The 13,708-nt window shown below is 47.2% G+C and overlaps 1 pseudogene; it reads right to left on the bottom strand.

Moving 5' to 3' along the window:
* Window positions 1–9,858: 9,858 nt before the first annotated feature.
* Window positions 9,859–10,187, bottom strand: LOC147001536 (large ribosomal subunit protein eL29 pseudogene; annotated as a pseudogene).
* Between the last annotated feature and the right edge of the window lie 3,521 nt (window positions 10,188–13,708).

Here is a 13,708-nt window from a genome sequence, read left to right on the forward strand (position 1 = left end):
CCAACCTGGTCTATGTAGAGAGTTCGAGGCCAGCCAGAGTCACATAAGACTATGTCTTTAAAATGAAACCTAAAAAAGAGATCCCAAAAGCTGCCTCCCCCTTCCTCCATGTGAAGACATCCATACAAATGATCCAGACACTGAATCTGCCAGTGCCTTGATTTTGGACTTCCTCGTCTTCAGAACGTCAAAAAAAACCGAGATTCTACTGATTGTAAGCCTCCTGTGGTGTTTTGTTGTAGTAACTTTACAGACAAGGACAGCTGGCGACGGTCTTTTATTCCCCCTTCTCTCCATTATCTGGCACTGCCTGAGCTCATTCCACCCTAAACTGTTTCAGTTGTCTCAGACAAAAACAAACAAACAACAAACAAACAAAACAAAAAAGAAAAAAACCAACTAAACAAACAAAATCCCCAAACAGAAACTCTGCAGAAGCAAAGGAGGCCTCATACCGAGAGGTCATTAGTTTATCTTACAAATGTTCTCAACACTGCGTCTATCCTGAGTGACAGCAAGGGGGAAAGAGAGACTCATCCCATTTACCACGCTGGGATGCTCAGAGCAAGCACATACAGAAACCTATGTACAGGAGAGGGAGGAAGAGAGGAGCAGAAAAGCTTTGGAGAGAGTGGGAGCTCAAAAGCGTAGATCCGAGTTTACCTTCTAACTGAAGCTTCTAAGCCAGGAAGGAATTCAGCTAAGGAATGGGATGAGGGGAGGGGACGGGGTGGGGGGGATGTGAGTGTCACAGAAAGTAAGTGTTGTGTGATTGATGGTATCCTACACCTTATCAGAACTAAATGCTGCCAGAGTTGAAGCAAATGCTATAAACAAGGAAGGCATAAAGGAGAGAGGAGGCAATAGAGAGTAGTAGGGACTGTGGGGATTGGGACCATAAGCCCCATTTTAGACTCTTCTAAGTACCAAAAAAAAAAAAAATACAATGTTGATGCTGGCTAGTGAGCAAAGAGGGTATAGAGAGGGGAATGAGACCTATGTTTAATATTTCAAGGTAAATATTTCATGTCCCATTAACTTATTTACTCTACAAACAGGATTTTCCTGAAGGCATCAGAGAGGCTCCTGGGAGTACATCTGTTTGCTGAGCTGATCTAGGATGCCACAGGAAAACCTAGAAGTGTAGGTGCTCTGAAGAGCCGCAAGAGGACACAGTTGTAGCTGGTTAGTCAGTGGTCTGCCTGCTCCAACAGAGCTCCCTTTGTTTGGATCCCAGAAAGGAAGGGATCCCAGTAGCCTGGACTGTGGTGAGGAGTTCACCCTAAGGCTTCAAGTGTGGGGCAATGACCCATCCGAACCAGAGAGGATGCATTAGATAAACAGCTTGTTGCTGCTGATTCTACACAATTCTTTTAAAATAGGAAGACCATGGGAGTCCCGGCACTAAGGTGGCAGAAATAAGTGGATTTCTCTATGAATTCTAAGACAGCCTAGTCTACATACCAAGTTCCAGGCCAGCCAGAGCTCCATAGTGTTGGACCCTGTCAAAAAAACAAAACAAAACAAAACAAAATGAAGAGCAGGAGGAGAGGAAGAAGAGGAGGAAGATAATGATTGATGATGACGATGATGATGATTTTAAAAAAAGGGGGAAACTCTAAGCTTGTTGAACAGTCAAAGCCAAGGCCAAGGGCACCTGTAAGCCATTCTCTGATCTCCACATTCTTACCATGATACACACACACACACACACACACACACACACACACACTACAATACTCTTTAAAAAGCCAACTAAAGACTCCTACTGCTGTTAGCGTTGGGTAATGGGTTCAAATACACAGTGAGATGCTCAGAGAACTAGGATCAGAAAGCCAGAAGGGTTCATGAAAGGCCTGCCTTCCAGAGTCGTCCAGGACACCCCAGAAGCAACTCAGAGATAGGGCAAGGTCTCTGCACAAAGGACATGTTGACACCCCCAAACCCCAAGGACCAGATCTACATACTTTTGCCAGGAAGAAGTATGTGCCCTTGGAGGTTATAACAATCTTGCTCACAGGTCCATTGTGGACCTCAAGGCTTCTCAGAATGCATCCTTTGGGGAGGGTGCCATGATTGCATATAGGAGGTGCCTTGAGTAGTCCAGGTCACTCACTGGAGCTTCTAGGGTGTTCGAGGAGGATTAGAGGCTAATGACTAAGGCAGACCTTCATCTTCAGTTTCCATCTTCTGAAGGACCTGCTTTTAAATCTCTTCACCATATTTTGCCTGTGTACTGCACGTTTGCCCTGCTTGCAGTCTACCTTTAAGCAACACACCCAGCCACCCTGCTCTGTGCCCAGTGAAAGCATCTTATCCAGCATGCTTTCTGGCTTTTGGTTAGCCATGGCTAGTAGGAGACTGAAGTGTAAGAAGACAGAAGTGAAATCAACACATTTATCTTTGGGGTGACTGGGTCTCTTCCAAAGGCATTTAGGTACTGTCTGCCGGGTATGCAATTTGCTCTGTGAGGATCTGGTCCTTGTAAGTCTAGAACTGGTCCCTTCCCAACTGGGCAGACCCTCTTCTTTGCACTCCCTGGGATTGAACCCTCATGCATGGTAGAGAAAGAAGCACACTGCCACTAAGCTACATCCCCAACCCCCAGATGAGCATCCTCCTAACCTTGCATATTCTTTTCAGTTAACCAGTATCTTAGCTAGGATTTCATTATTGTGAAGAGACACCATGACCACAGCAACTTTAATAAAGGAAACCATTTCACTGGGGCTGTCCTACAGTTTCGGGGGTCTAGTCCATTATCATCATGGTGGGAAGCATGGCAACATCCAGGTAGGCATGGTGCTAGAGGAGCTGAGAGTTCTATATCTTGATCCACACGCAACGAGGAAAAGACTGTGTCACACTGGCCAGACTTGAGCATATATGAGACCTCAAAGCCCACCAGTGACACAGTTCCTCCAACAAGGCCACACCTCCTGATAATGCTACCCCCCATGGGCCAAGCATTCAAACACTAGAGTCTATGGGGGCCATGCCTGTTCAAACCACCACACTAGCCTAGGGAGTAATTGAGGTGAATGAGCTGTCTGAGTTTGTCTAGGGCTTTTCTGCTTTTAGCAGTTGGGCAACCTCTTAGCCCTAAGTAAACAGGAGCAATCACTGTAACAGCTACCTGACGCCTGGAGCCCCTGGTATTGTTGGGTAGCTCGATAGGTAGTAACAGGATTAGGGGACATAAGAGCTGGGTCTTCCTCTAGTAAACAACAGCTTCTAAAACCAAAGACTGGAGCTTTAAGGTCACACATGTCCCCATCCCTGAGAGGTGAGGTGACATCCTAAACTGCCTAGAATGTCATTAATTGATAACTATCTAAATCCGGACCCAGGAGCCCTAAACCTTAAAGATTACTATATAGTAGGAGGCTTTCTGATGAAGAATAAAGACATACAACCCCCACCTCTCACCCTGTAGAAATTAAACCATATAGACCGGTCTACCAGATCTAACATAAAGCTCCCAGAAAACACTGCTTCCTAGAGATCTTAGAAATAATGTAAAACCTGCCCTAGGATAACACTAAGTAGCTACTTCTCCCAACCAGTGTCCCTCCAACCCCACATCTAGATGGCTTCAGGACATTGTGTGTGTGTGTGTGTGTTTTAGTGTTTTACTGGGGACTGAATTTAGGTCTTCAAACACACTGGCCAAGTGTTCTGCCATCGAGATACACTGCTAAGCAGTTAGCTCCTTCCTCTGAATGGAAACAACTCCTCCTGACAGAGGAAGGAGGCTCATGAGACTCAGAAGTTTTCTGTACCTTACAAAGTTCTGGAAGCTGTGAAAGAAATTCACAAGGCCTATCCCCAACTGTGATGCAAGTCGCAAGCAACTGAGGAGAGGAGACCCTGTGGTACAACTGCCAGCAAGTAGTGCAGGGAGCTGCAGGGACAAGCAGCCTTCACAGGGCTCAGCCATGCTGCATTTCAGTGATAAAGCTGTTTTCAAGTCAACCCTGTAAGTAGCCCCCCAAAAAACTCACTGGTAAGCCAAGCGAAGCTAGGGTGGAATGTGTCTTTGGCCTGTTGTCACTCTATCTGGGATGAGAAGACATTTGTTTGTGTCTCCACAGGAAGAGTCTCGCAAGAACTGTAGATAAGGATAAAGGTCTCTTTGGCTGTTGTCTACTCTCAACCCTGGAGTAAGCACCACACTCTGCAATAAGCTCCTCCTATCTTCTGAGATAAGCTCTGTGTGTCTTATCTGAATTCTTTAGATAGAGATCACAAGAGCCAAAGAGATCCCATGGAGCCAAAAGGAGTCAAGTGGGAGATTCTTGGTGACACTGCTGCTTGTCTGTTTCCTTGAATTCCTTTTTTTTTTTAAGAGACAGGGTTTCAAACCCAGTATGCAGCAGAGGATGACCTTGAATTCCTCTGGTCCTCCTGCCTGCATCACTTGAGTGCTGGGATACCAGGTGTGTATTAGCACATCAGACTCTTCCTTACATTTTTTTTTTTAAACTAAGCTCAGAATAAGATCCCAAAACTATGCACTGAACTTCTAGTCTGTCATGACCACTGAGAAGAACTGACAATCCTGGCTCTCCCCCAAGGGTGACAATTGTCTGGCAATGAACCTGGCCATGTCCACAGAGGGGCTTGTGCTCAAGGTATTCTCGTCCCCTTTGGAACTTGATGTTGGCTGCTCTTACCATCCACGTTTTCTGCCTGTCTCCACAAGTAGCTGAACCAGTGTTCTCCTATACATTTCATCTTAGAATGGTATAGGTAAGGGTGGGTTGGGGGGAGATAGGGGTAGGGAATAGAGGAGGGCCCTCAATCTGAAGGTGAATTACCTATATTAGTCTGTTTTCTGTTGCTAAAACAAAATAGTGGGGGCTGATTAATGTACAAAGAAAACAGGCTCATAGAATATTTCATAACTAAATAACTTACAGTTAGGCTGAAAGTCAAACAGCACGGCCTTGGTTTCTGGGGAGACCTTGTAGGGGGGAATCTCATTATGATGGATGCTAGCATAATGGTATGAATGTAAATCAAGAGGGAGAGGTTATCTTGTGATACAAGAAGCCAGCAATCAGGGAGTGAGCCATCTAACTATGACAACATCTTTATTTTGAAGACTTTTCAATGACCTAATGACTTCCCACAAGACTCTACCTCTCTTAGATCTTACATTACTCTCTCTTATCATTAGTTTTGTTAAAAAAAAAACACAAACAAAAACTCTTTTACACACTGAACCACCTCAGCTGCCAGGTTCTCTTTACATTACCACGTTGAGACCCAAACTTCCAATATGCAAATCTTTAGCAGAAAATCACATAGAAACTATATCAGTGTCTCTGCCAAGTTATCCAGGTCCATAGTGGCCTGTAGCTGTAAATCTCTGAGCCTGGAGCAGGGACAGCAAGTTAGGTTTGGGACTCAGAACCCTTTGCTCCATCAGTCAGAAGAAAAGGGTGGGCCATACAGACAGGGCAATAAAGCAGACATCTCAAGCAAGAGGTAGCCTAACCCAAGATCATGACCTGACCCCCCAGAGCCTGCCTAGAGTCCTTCTCTGTCTCTATTGTAGCCTCTTGGCTGTGTTTGCTGATATGGTTGGGTGAACCCAGCTGGTTCAGGAAGAAAGGCCTGTCTGTGTCTAAGCACGCAGAAATGGTGTCTTCTGGTGTGGCTAAAGCCAGGAGGGGCACCTCTGTACCTGTTTTCCTGGAGATGGCACCCTTGGTTTCCTCTGTGGATTCAGGTCTCTGACTCCCAGCCTTGAGTCACATGAGCAATCAACACAGTGGCCGTGTTCTGCTGACTCCTCAAGTTTTGCTCATGTCCTGAAATAACTTTACCCCTCTACAAAAACCTCCTCTTAAAAATAGAAACCCAGCTTGTGTACCTCAACTCCCTTTCCTCAACAATATTATCTTTAGAACATGTTTTTCAATGATAGCAGATATGCAGGCATCTATTTTTTGTTAGGAAAAAAACTCAAATGTGTACCAGAATAGCCTGAATTACCCTCATCTACTCGCCTCCCTTAGTCAACCATCATCAATATTTAATCAACTTGTTTTACTGACCACCCCCTCCCCCACTTTTTTTTCTGGAACAAATTCTAAGATGATTAATTCACCATGTGGATTTACAAATGAAGATTCGTGTGGGCATAATACTACTTTATTATTCTCAAACACTTCCATTATCTCCAAAATATCTTTTTGTTATTTTTTTTTCTGGTCCTAGAGATCAGATCTGTCTTACACATGTTAGACAAGAGTGCTAGCTGGGTGTGGTAGCTCTTGTCTGCAATCCTGGCACTCAGCAGGCAGAGGCAGAGGCAGAGGCAGAGGCAGAGGCAGAGGCAGAGGCAGAGGCAGAGGCAGAGGCAGAGGCAGAGGCAGAGGCAGAGGCAGAGGCAGAGGCAGAGGCAGAGGCAGAGGCAGAGGCAGAGGCAGAGGCAGAGGCAGAGGCAGAGGCAGAGGCAGAGGCAGAGGCAGAGGCAGAGGCAGAGGCAGAGGCAGAGGCAGAGGCAGAGGCAGAGGCAGAGGCAGAGGCAGCCTTGGCTACATGATGAGACCCTGTCTTGAAAAACAAAAGCAAAAAGTAAAACAAAACAAACAACAGGAGCCCTTCCACCGAGGTGAGTCCCTAGCCATACAGAGTATATAGTTATGGCTTATTTGTTCAAATCGGGGTACAAACAGCATCTGGCCATGGCAGTGGCAAGCATACCTCTGAGACTTAAGAAAATATGTAATCCACAAAAACATTTATAATTTCCCCCATGTCACTTAGGACAGTCTAGTGGTAGTAAGTGCTTCTCCACCCTGCAAAGCTGTAGGGCTCTGTTTCCTGCCTGGCTCACTTGCTGGCAAGGAGACTGTGAGTACCTCGTGATGCTGGAAAAGCAGAAGCCCTGGAGCCCAGAGCCCGCACCTGAAGACCAGGGAGAGATGTGAAAGTCAGCATACTACAGTGGCAGCTGCCAGGTCATGGAGAGAACTGGTCCTGGAGTTGGCTGGCCAGCAACAAGCTTTGTACACCCTGTGGCATCGAGGAGTGTGGTGAGAATTTTGGTTTCTTAAAAACCCCAGTTATGTCATGTGAATGTTTTTGTCTTAATCCCAGGTGTGGGATGTGGGGCTGCTTCAGACTGTCCACAGTCTACGAACAATTACAATTACTAACTACAATTGTCTCGTGCTCTAGAGGGACATGATTTTTTTTTTAAAAAAAACAGTCGCAGGTAATTTAATTCTGGGGACTTTTGAGAGGGGAGAGCCCCAAGAGGACCTGGGAAGCTTCAGGTCCCCCTGCTGCTGATTCCTGTTGCTGCTTTTGCTATTGCTAGACTGCTGGTTTATCACTATAATTATTATTCTTATTAGTGTGTGTGTATGGGTGTGTGCACACACATTCACATGTATATGGCTGTAAGTACGAGAGTGCCATGGTTTGTATGGAGGCAGAAAACATATTTCCAGGTTCCATTCCCATCTATGGGCATGTTGGTGTGCAGAAGGGCCTTCGGGTCCCCACAGCCAAGGTCTCTGTCACACATGCTTCTCAAACAAACCCACAAGGATCAGTTTCTTCATGTGACAATGACAAGACAACCTCCAAAAGTCCCTCTCAGCTGGGATGTGTGACAGAAAAGCCATCTGGCCAACACCCGTCCCGAGGCCAGTGACCATTTCGTTTCAATCTGTGGTTTTGGGAGAAAATAATTAAGGCTCTGGATGCTGCCAACAGGGTGGCTCCGTGCTGTCCTTGGCAATGACCCCTAAAGCAGAGCCCCGCCATGAAGCTCTCTGCTCTGGTTCCAGCCCCACCCACCAGTTAGCTCACTTACAGCATCAGAGGTAGTCATCCCTTCTCCATGGATGGCTGGTGCCCCTTCCCTAGCTACAGGTCTCAGGCCCTCTTTGTCTTACTCCTGTGGGACAGGAGCCTGCCTCTGTCTGCTGTCCTCTAAGCATCCACCCTGTGCTTCCAGAGTTCCCATCTGCCCTGTCGAAGGCCGGGAGCCAGATGTTCTCGGTCCTACTTTACAGACAGAGAAATCAAGGCTCTGGAAACTAACAGCTGTTGCCCAGGGTCCAAAGCCAGCCAGCCTGATTGGATCAAGCCTCCCGCCGTGGCTTCTTCAGCACTCACCCTTCACCAGTTCAAATCTCTGGCTTACATCTATCTCTGTCGGGTCCTTTCCTGAGCTTTAGAACCACGGCTGACTGAAAAGAGTCTGTGGGGTGTTTTCTTGGTTGATTGGTGTGGAAGGGCCCTATTCATTGTGCCTGGTGCCACCCCTGAGCAGATAGTCCTGGGTGCTATAAGAAATCAGGCTGAGCAAGACATGGGGAGCAAGCCCTAAGCTAGCAAGCAGCACTCCTACATGGCCTCCATCAGTGAGGAAAGTCAGGGCAGAAATCAAGCAGGGGCAGGAACCTGGAAGCAGGAACTGAAGCAGAGGCTTACCTCACCCTTTTCTCCCTAAGTTACTTTGATCATGGTCTTTATCATTGCAACAGAAACCTAACTAAGACATTTCCCTTCCTAAGCAAACTGTAACCTGCTACCATTCCATATGCTGAAGTCCAGCAAATGGCTTTCCTGTCGGCCCCTCGGGCTGAAACCACTGAGTTCAGTCTCTGCTTTTCTCACCCCCAAAGGCCTGTTTGGGTTCCTTGCTAGGGCTCCCCTGACTCACTTCCCTTCCACCCCGCATCTGCACTGAAGCCCATCCACCCAACCCCGAAATCTTCCCAAAAATGAAATTCTCACCATGCTACTTCTGCCTAATGTCTTTATGGGGCCAGAGAAATAGCTCAGAAGTTAAGAGTATGTACTGCTCTTCCAGTACACCCCAGTACTCACGGCAGCCTAAAACTCTGCCTTCCGATCTGATACGCCCTTCTGACCACTGTGGGCACCAGTGTGCACGCACTCGCACGCACACATACTCACACTCACACACATGGACACACACACACACACTCACACATACATACACACACACTCACAATACATTAACACACATATACATGACAAATAATTAAAAATGAAAATAAATCTTTTTTTTTTTTTAACAAAAGATTTCCACTGAGCCTCTGAAAACAGAGAGTGGGAAGTTTAGGCCTGCCCTGTTCCCAGTCCCCAACACCCAGGCTACTGTGCTGGCAATCTTAACTCAAGCCAAGGTTCTAATTCCTACAGGTCCAGATTCTCACATCTGTCTGCCTTTCTTCTGCCTCCCCCTGCCTGGTCAGATACATTCCCGTACCGCTTCACTGAATTAGGAAACATCTATCCAGTTGTGATGAGGAAAACGCTTTTACAGCCCATTAGCCATGTGCTGGGTCTGGTCTGGTAATAGCACCTCCAACATTCTCCACTCCACCCCATCCCACAGCGACTCTATAACACACACCAATCGTGTCACGTGCTGCGTTAGACTCCGCACACGAGTCCCTGGGCCATCCATAGACGTCCAGGGAAGAATCCTCTGCAGTTCACAGGAGTGACTCAGGGAGTAGGAGGTGAGCTCGGGACTGCCGAAGGCCATAAGCTCAAGAAAGCTGACCGGAAGTCAACAGGGGGTGAGGGTAAACACCCAGATGCAGCTGTACCTACGCCAACACTGAAATTTTCAGTTGTGTGGATAAGTCTCTCTCTCTCTCTCTCTTTCTCTCTCTCTCTCTCTCTCTCATTCTTTCTTTCTTTCGTTCTTTTTTTTTTTTTTTTTTTTTTTGATCTTGCCTCAAGTTTATTTGTAAAAACAGCACAGGACACTGGTCATCTGCAAATAGTGTGTAGGTAGGTGAGTCCCAGCAGTCCGTCTGTCTTCACGCTGGCAGGGGCCTTTTCTATGGGACTTCACAGGGGTTGGGCACCTTCGGGAGCCCGAGCTGGAGCTGCAGCCTCTGCCATGGTTTGAACCTTGGGCTTTGGCTGGCAGAGCCCATGACCCTTAGCCATGTAACTTCGAATCTGCTTCCCAAGCTTGGGGTGAGAGATGAAAGTCAGAAGCCGAGTTTGCTGCTGGGGGCCTCTGCGCATGCTCTCACAGCCTTTGCGTTATTGGCCTGCATCTTCTTCAGGCCTTTCTTGTTGTGTTCCTTGGCAAAGCGCATGCTCCTCAGGAACTTGGGGGTCAACTCCCTGAAGAGATTCTTATCTTTGTGACCGGGGTTTCTTGATGCCATTTTTGTGCCATCTGTGGGACTAATTGTGTGTGGTGTGGTTCTTGGACTTGGCCGTGTCTGCACCGTAACTCTCAGCCCCTGAAATGCCTGGGACTAGAAGAGAATAAATGTCTTTTCCACTTACACTGTTAAGTGTTTTCTTTTTTGTTGTTGTTGTTTTTTTTTTGTTTTTGTTTTTCGAGACAGGGTTTCTCTGTATAGCCCTGGCTGTCCTGGAGCTCACTTTGTAGACCAGGCTGGCCTCGAACTCAGAAATCCACCTGCCTCTGCCTCCCGAGTGCTGGGATTAAAGGCGTGCGCCACCACGCCCGGCCAGTGTTTTCTTTTGATCGCATGCTATGGGAGGAACCACAAGTGACTCTTTTTCTAGGCACAGTGAGTGGCTCTTCCCACCTACTCCTTATTACCTGTTGGACTTGGCATAGTAAGTTTGATACGTGCCTTCCAGTTTGACCATGAACCAAGGGCACACATAGAGATCAATGTATCATGGCCTTGCGGCAGTAGCTCAAGCCATAGTACAAGATTATCCCAGGATCTACTCCAGGAATGAGTGAGTCCTTGCCTTGGCTGGGAGAAGCTTCCTGAACAGGGCCTCATTCTTGTCTTGGCATCACTACACTGCCTTTGCTTCCCCCAGGCACTGACTATCGAGGAAATGGGAGGAACGAGGAATGGAATGGGGAGGATCATTCTCCCTCCTCGGCAGCTTCCCCTGACCTCAACCACCTGCGATCCTCAGACAGTTGGTGAATATGGAGGATTCTGTGTACTGGAACCACCAGCCTCTTCCCCCTTCCCCCTTCCCCCCCTTCCTCCTTCCCCCCTTCCCCTCTGAAGACCCTTTGACCTCTTATTCCAGGCAATTCCAGCATGAACTCTGGTTCTCAGACTCCAGAGCAAACCCAGGGCAGGGGAACTTGAGCTCACTGTGTAAAGACCCCCTTGCCATCTAGAGAGGGCACCAGCTCAAGCCCCCAAAGGCAGATTAAACAGATGGCAGTGGGCATGAGAGGTGACTAGCATCATGAAGATAGTGCTCAGCTCCCTGGAATAAATACCTTTCCTTTCCTTTCCTTTTTTGCTCAAGCTAGTTTGAAGTGTTCCTGCCCATCAATGAGCAGGGACTCACAGCCAGTGCTGCTTGAGGCCACAGATTGTCGGACTGTGAGCATAGAAACTTGGAAGAAGAAGAAGAAGAAGAAGAAGAAGAAGAAGAAGAAGAAGAAGAAGAAGAAGAAGAAGAAGAAGAAGAAGAAGAAGAAGAGGAGGAGGAGGAGGGGGGGGGGGGAGGGGAGGGGGAGGGGAGGGGGAGGGGGGGAAGAGCCAGACAGAGCCAAGTGCTCTGCAGAAAGCCCACAGTAGGAAAGCACACACAGAAGTCCAACATAATGAGAACTTGAGGGTTCCCACTCACAAGGATTTAGGGAACATAATGTCATAGTCTAAGTCATCTTCAGGAAACCAAGGACCAGAACAACCAGGCATAAAGTCACATGATACCACAGCTCCTGCATCCCATGGGCAGTCACTATGACCTGCCTGTGAATTTAGTGTCAGTGGAAGAGAGGACTGGGTGAGCATCCCTGCCACCAAAGCAGCTGCCTGCTATAATCCCATCCATGCACATGGCTGTGCCAGGCTACAGACCAGTGTGTCTGGATGCTGGTCTATTGGCAGTTATTATTGCTGAACCACAGACTCACAAAAGGGTCCAGAGCATCTCAGTCCACAGGCTGAGATCATGGCATGGGAAAATTTGTACTCTCAGAGGAAAGAGTCGGTTCTTCCTGCTCTAGGTTTATTACCAAGGTAGGTTTTTTTTCCAGTTTGGGGTGTTTATTTGTTTGTTTGTTTGTTTGTTTGTTTCGAGACAGGGTTTCTCTGTGTGGACCTGGCTGTCCTGGAACTCACTCTGTAGACCAGGCTGGCCTCAAACTCAGAAATTCGCCTGCCTCTACCTCTCAAGTGCTAGGATTAAAGGTGTGCGCCACCACTGCCAGGCCAGTTTAGGATTTTTAAAGATATATTCTCTTGGCACATCTCAAGTATGACTGTAGCTGTCATGCCATGTGCTCGTTCGGCATGCTTTAATTCTCCTGTCTCAGTGGGGTTTTGTGTCCTTTAACCAACACTTCCTATTTCATACATTTTCAGTGGGTGAGTGGGTGATATCTATGTAGATCTGTTAAATATAAAACACAAAAGTGATGCTGATTATGTAGCACAGTAGCATCTTTGTGACCCTCTTCTACTTCACTCTATAGCCAGTACCATCACCTGGCATCTCAGAGCCACAGGGAATTTCCTTGTGGGATTCATTCTTCATGCGACCAACAAATCCCCTACTGATTGGGGTTGGCTCTTCCTGACGTTTACCTGAAGACAGCACCAGGTAAGCAGGTATTTGCCCAGTTGTTCATTATGTCTGGAATGATGTTATACCTGAATATATATATATTTTAATATCTTTGCAGCATGTTGCGTGCACATGGATGCTTTCTGAAGCACTCTGTGAAAGGTCTTTATCTCACAGATGATGTCTGCTTTGTTGATGTTTTTGTTTCTTTTGTTACTTTATTGGGTTCTTATACCTTCCACCCTTCTGACCCTTATTCCACCCTAATCCTTTCCAACCCTGAAACACTAGGTAGGAGAGAAAGAAAGTTAGAGAGGAAAGGAGTTATAGACAGATCTCTGTAGACTACTTCCTGCTGATTAGGGATGTTGGGTTCCTTGGGAGCAAGTCCCGTCTCTGACATCAGGATATCTCTAACCACCAATCTAGAATTCCAGCAATCCAGCAATAGCAAAAGCAGCAGGAGGAACCACCAGCAACCAGAACCAGCAGCAAGGACGAGCAGCATTAAGAATCAGCAGCAGGGACAGCAGTAGGGGGAGCAACAGCAAGCACAAGGAACACACCCGAAATGCTAAACAAGCCAGACCCTTGCAGGCAGAGCTTTGCCCTTCTCTCTTCACTCTCTCATGGTGTCCCAGCTACTAGACCTGAGGAGGCAGCATGAGCAGCTGACAGGACAGAGTGAAGTAGGCTTTATGGTCAGGAGAAGAGAGGAGGAGGAAGGGAAGGGGAGGGGGAGGAGGAGGAGGAGGAGGAGGAATGCTTCAGAGACTGAGGATTGCACTGTTGGGCAAAATTAAACAAGTAGCAATATAGCTGAGAAGTAGGAACAAAGAACAAGTATGTTCTTCCCAGACCCATCTAAAGCCTTCTAAACGCTGGGACTTCTAGGAGCGAAGCAGGACACTCTACCTGTGCCAAGATGGCAGCTGTAAAAGGAGAGCTCTTCCCACAAATCTGTAGTATGGTTATTCTACTTACATATGGTCCCAGAGAAAGTTTGGACGTGGACACTGTCTTGTGTGTGTGTGTGTGTGCGCGCACGCGCGTTTGTGTGTGTTTGCACGTGTGTAACTCTGACTTTATAGAGATCCCAAGAAATTTACTGAAATAAAACCCAATCCTGTTAGAATAGGGTTTGCATTCCAAATTAAACTTG

The sequence above is a fragment of the Mus caroli genome, unplaced genomic scaffold (assembly GCF_978045245.1).
Source record: "Mus caroli unplaced genomic scaffold, Mus_caroli_1 scaffold_13, whole genome shotgun sequence".
NCBI lineage: Eukaryota > Metazoa > Chordata > Mammalia > Rodentia > Muridae > Mus > Mus caroli.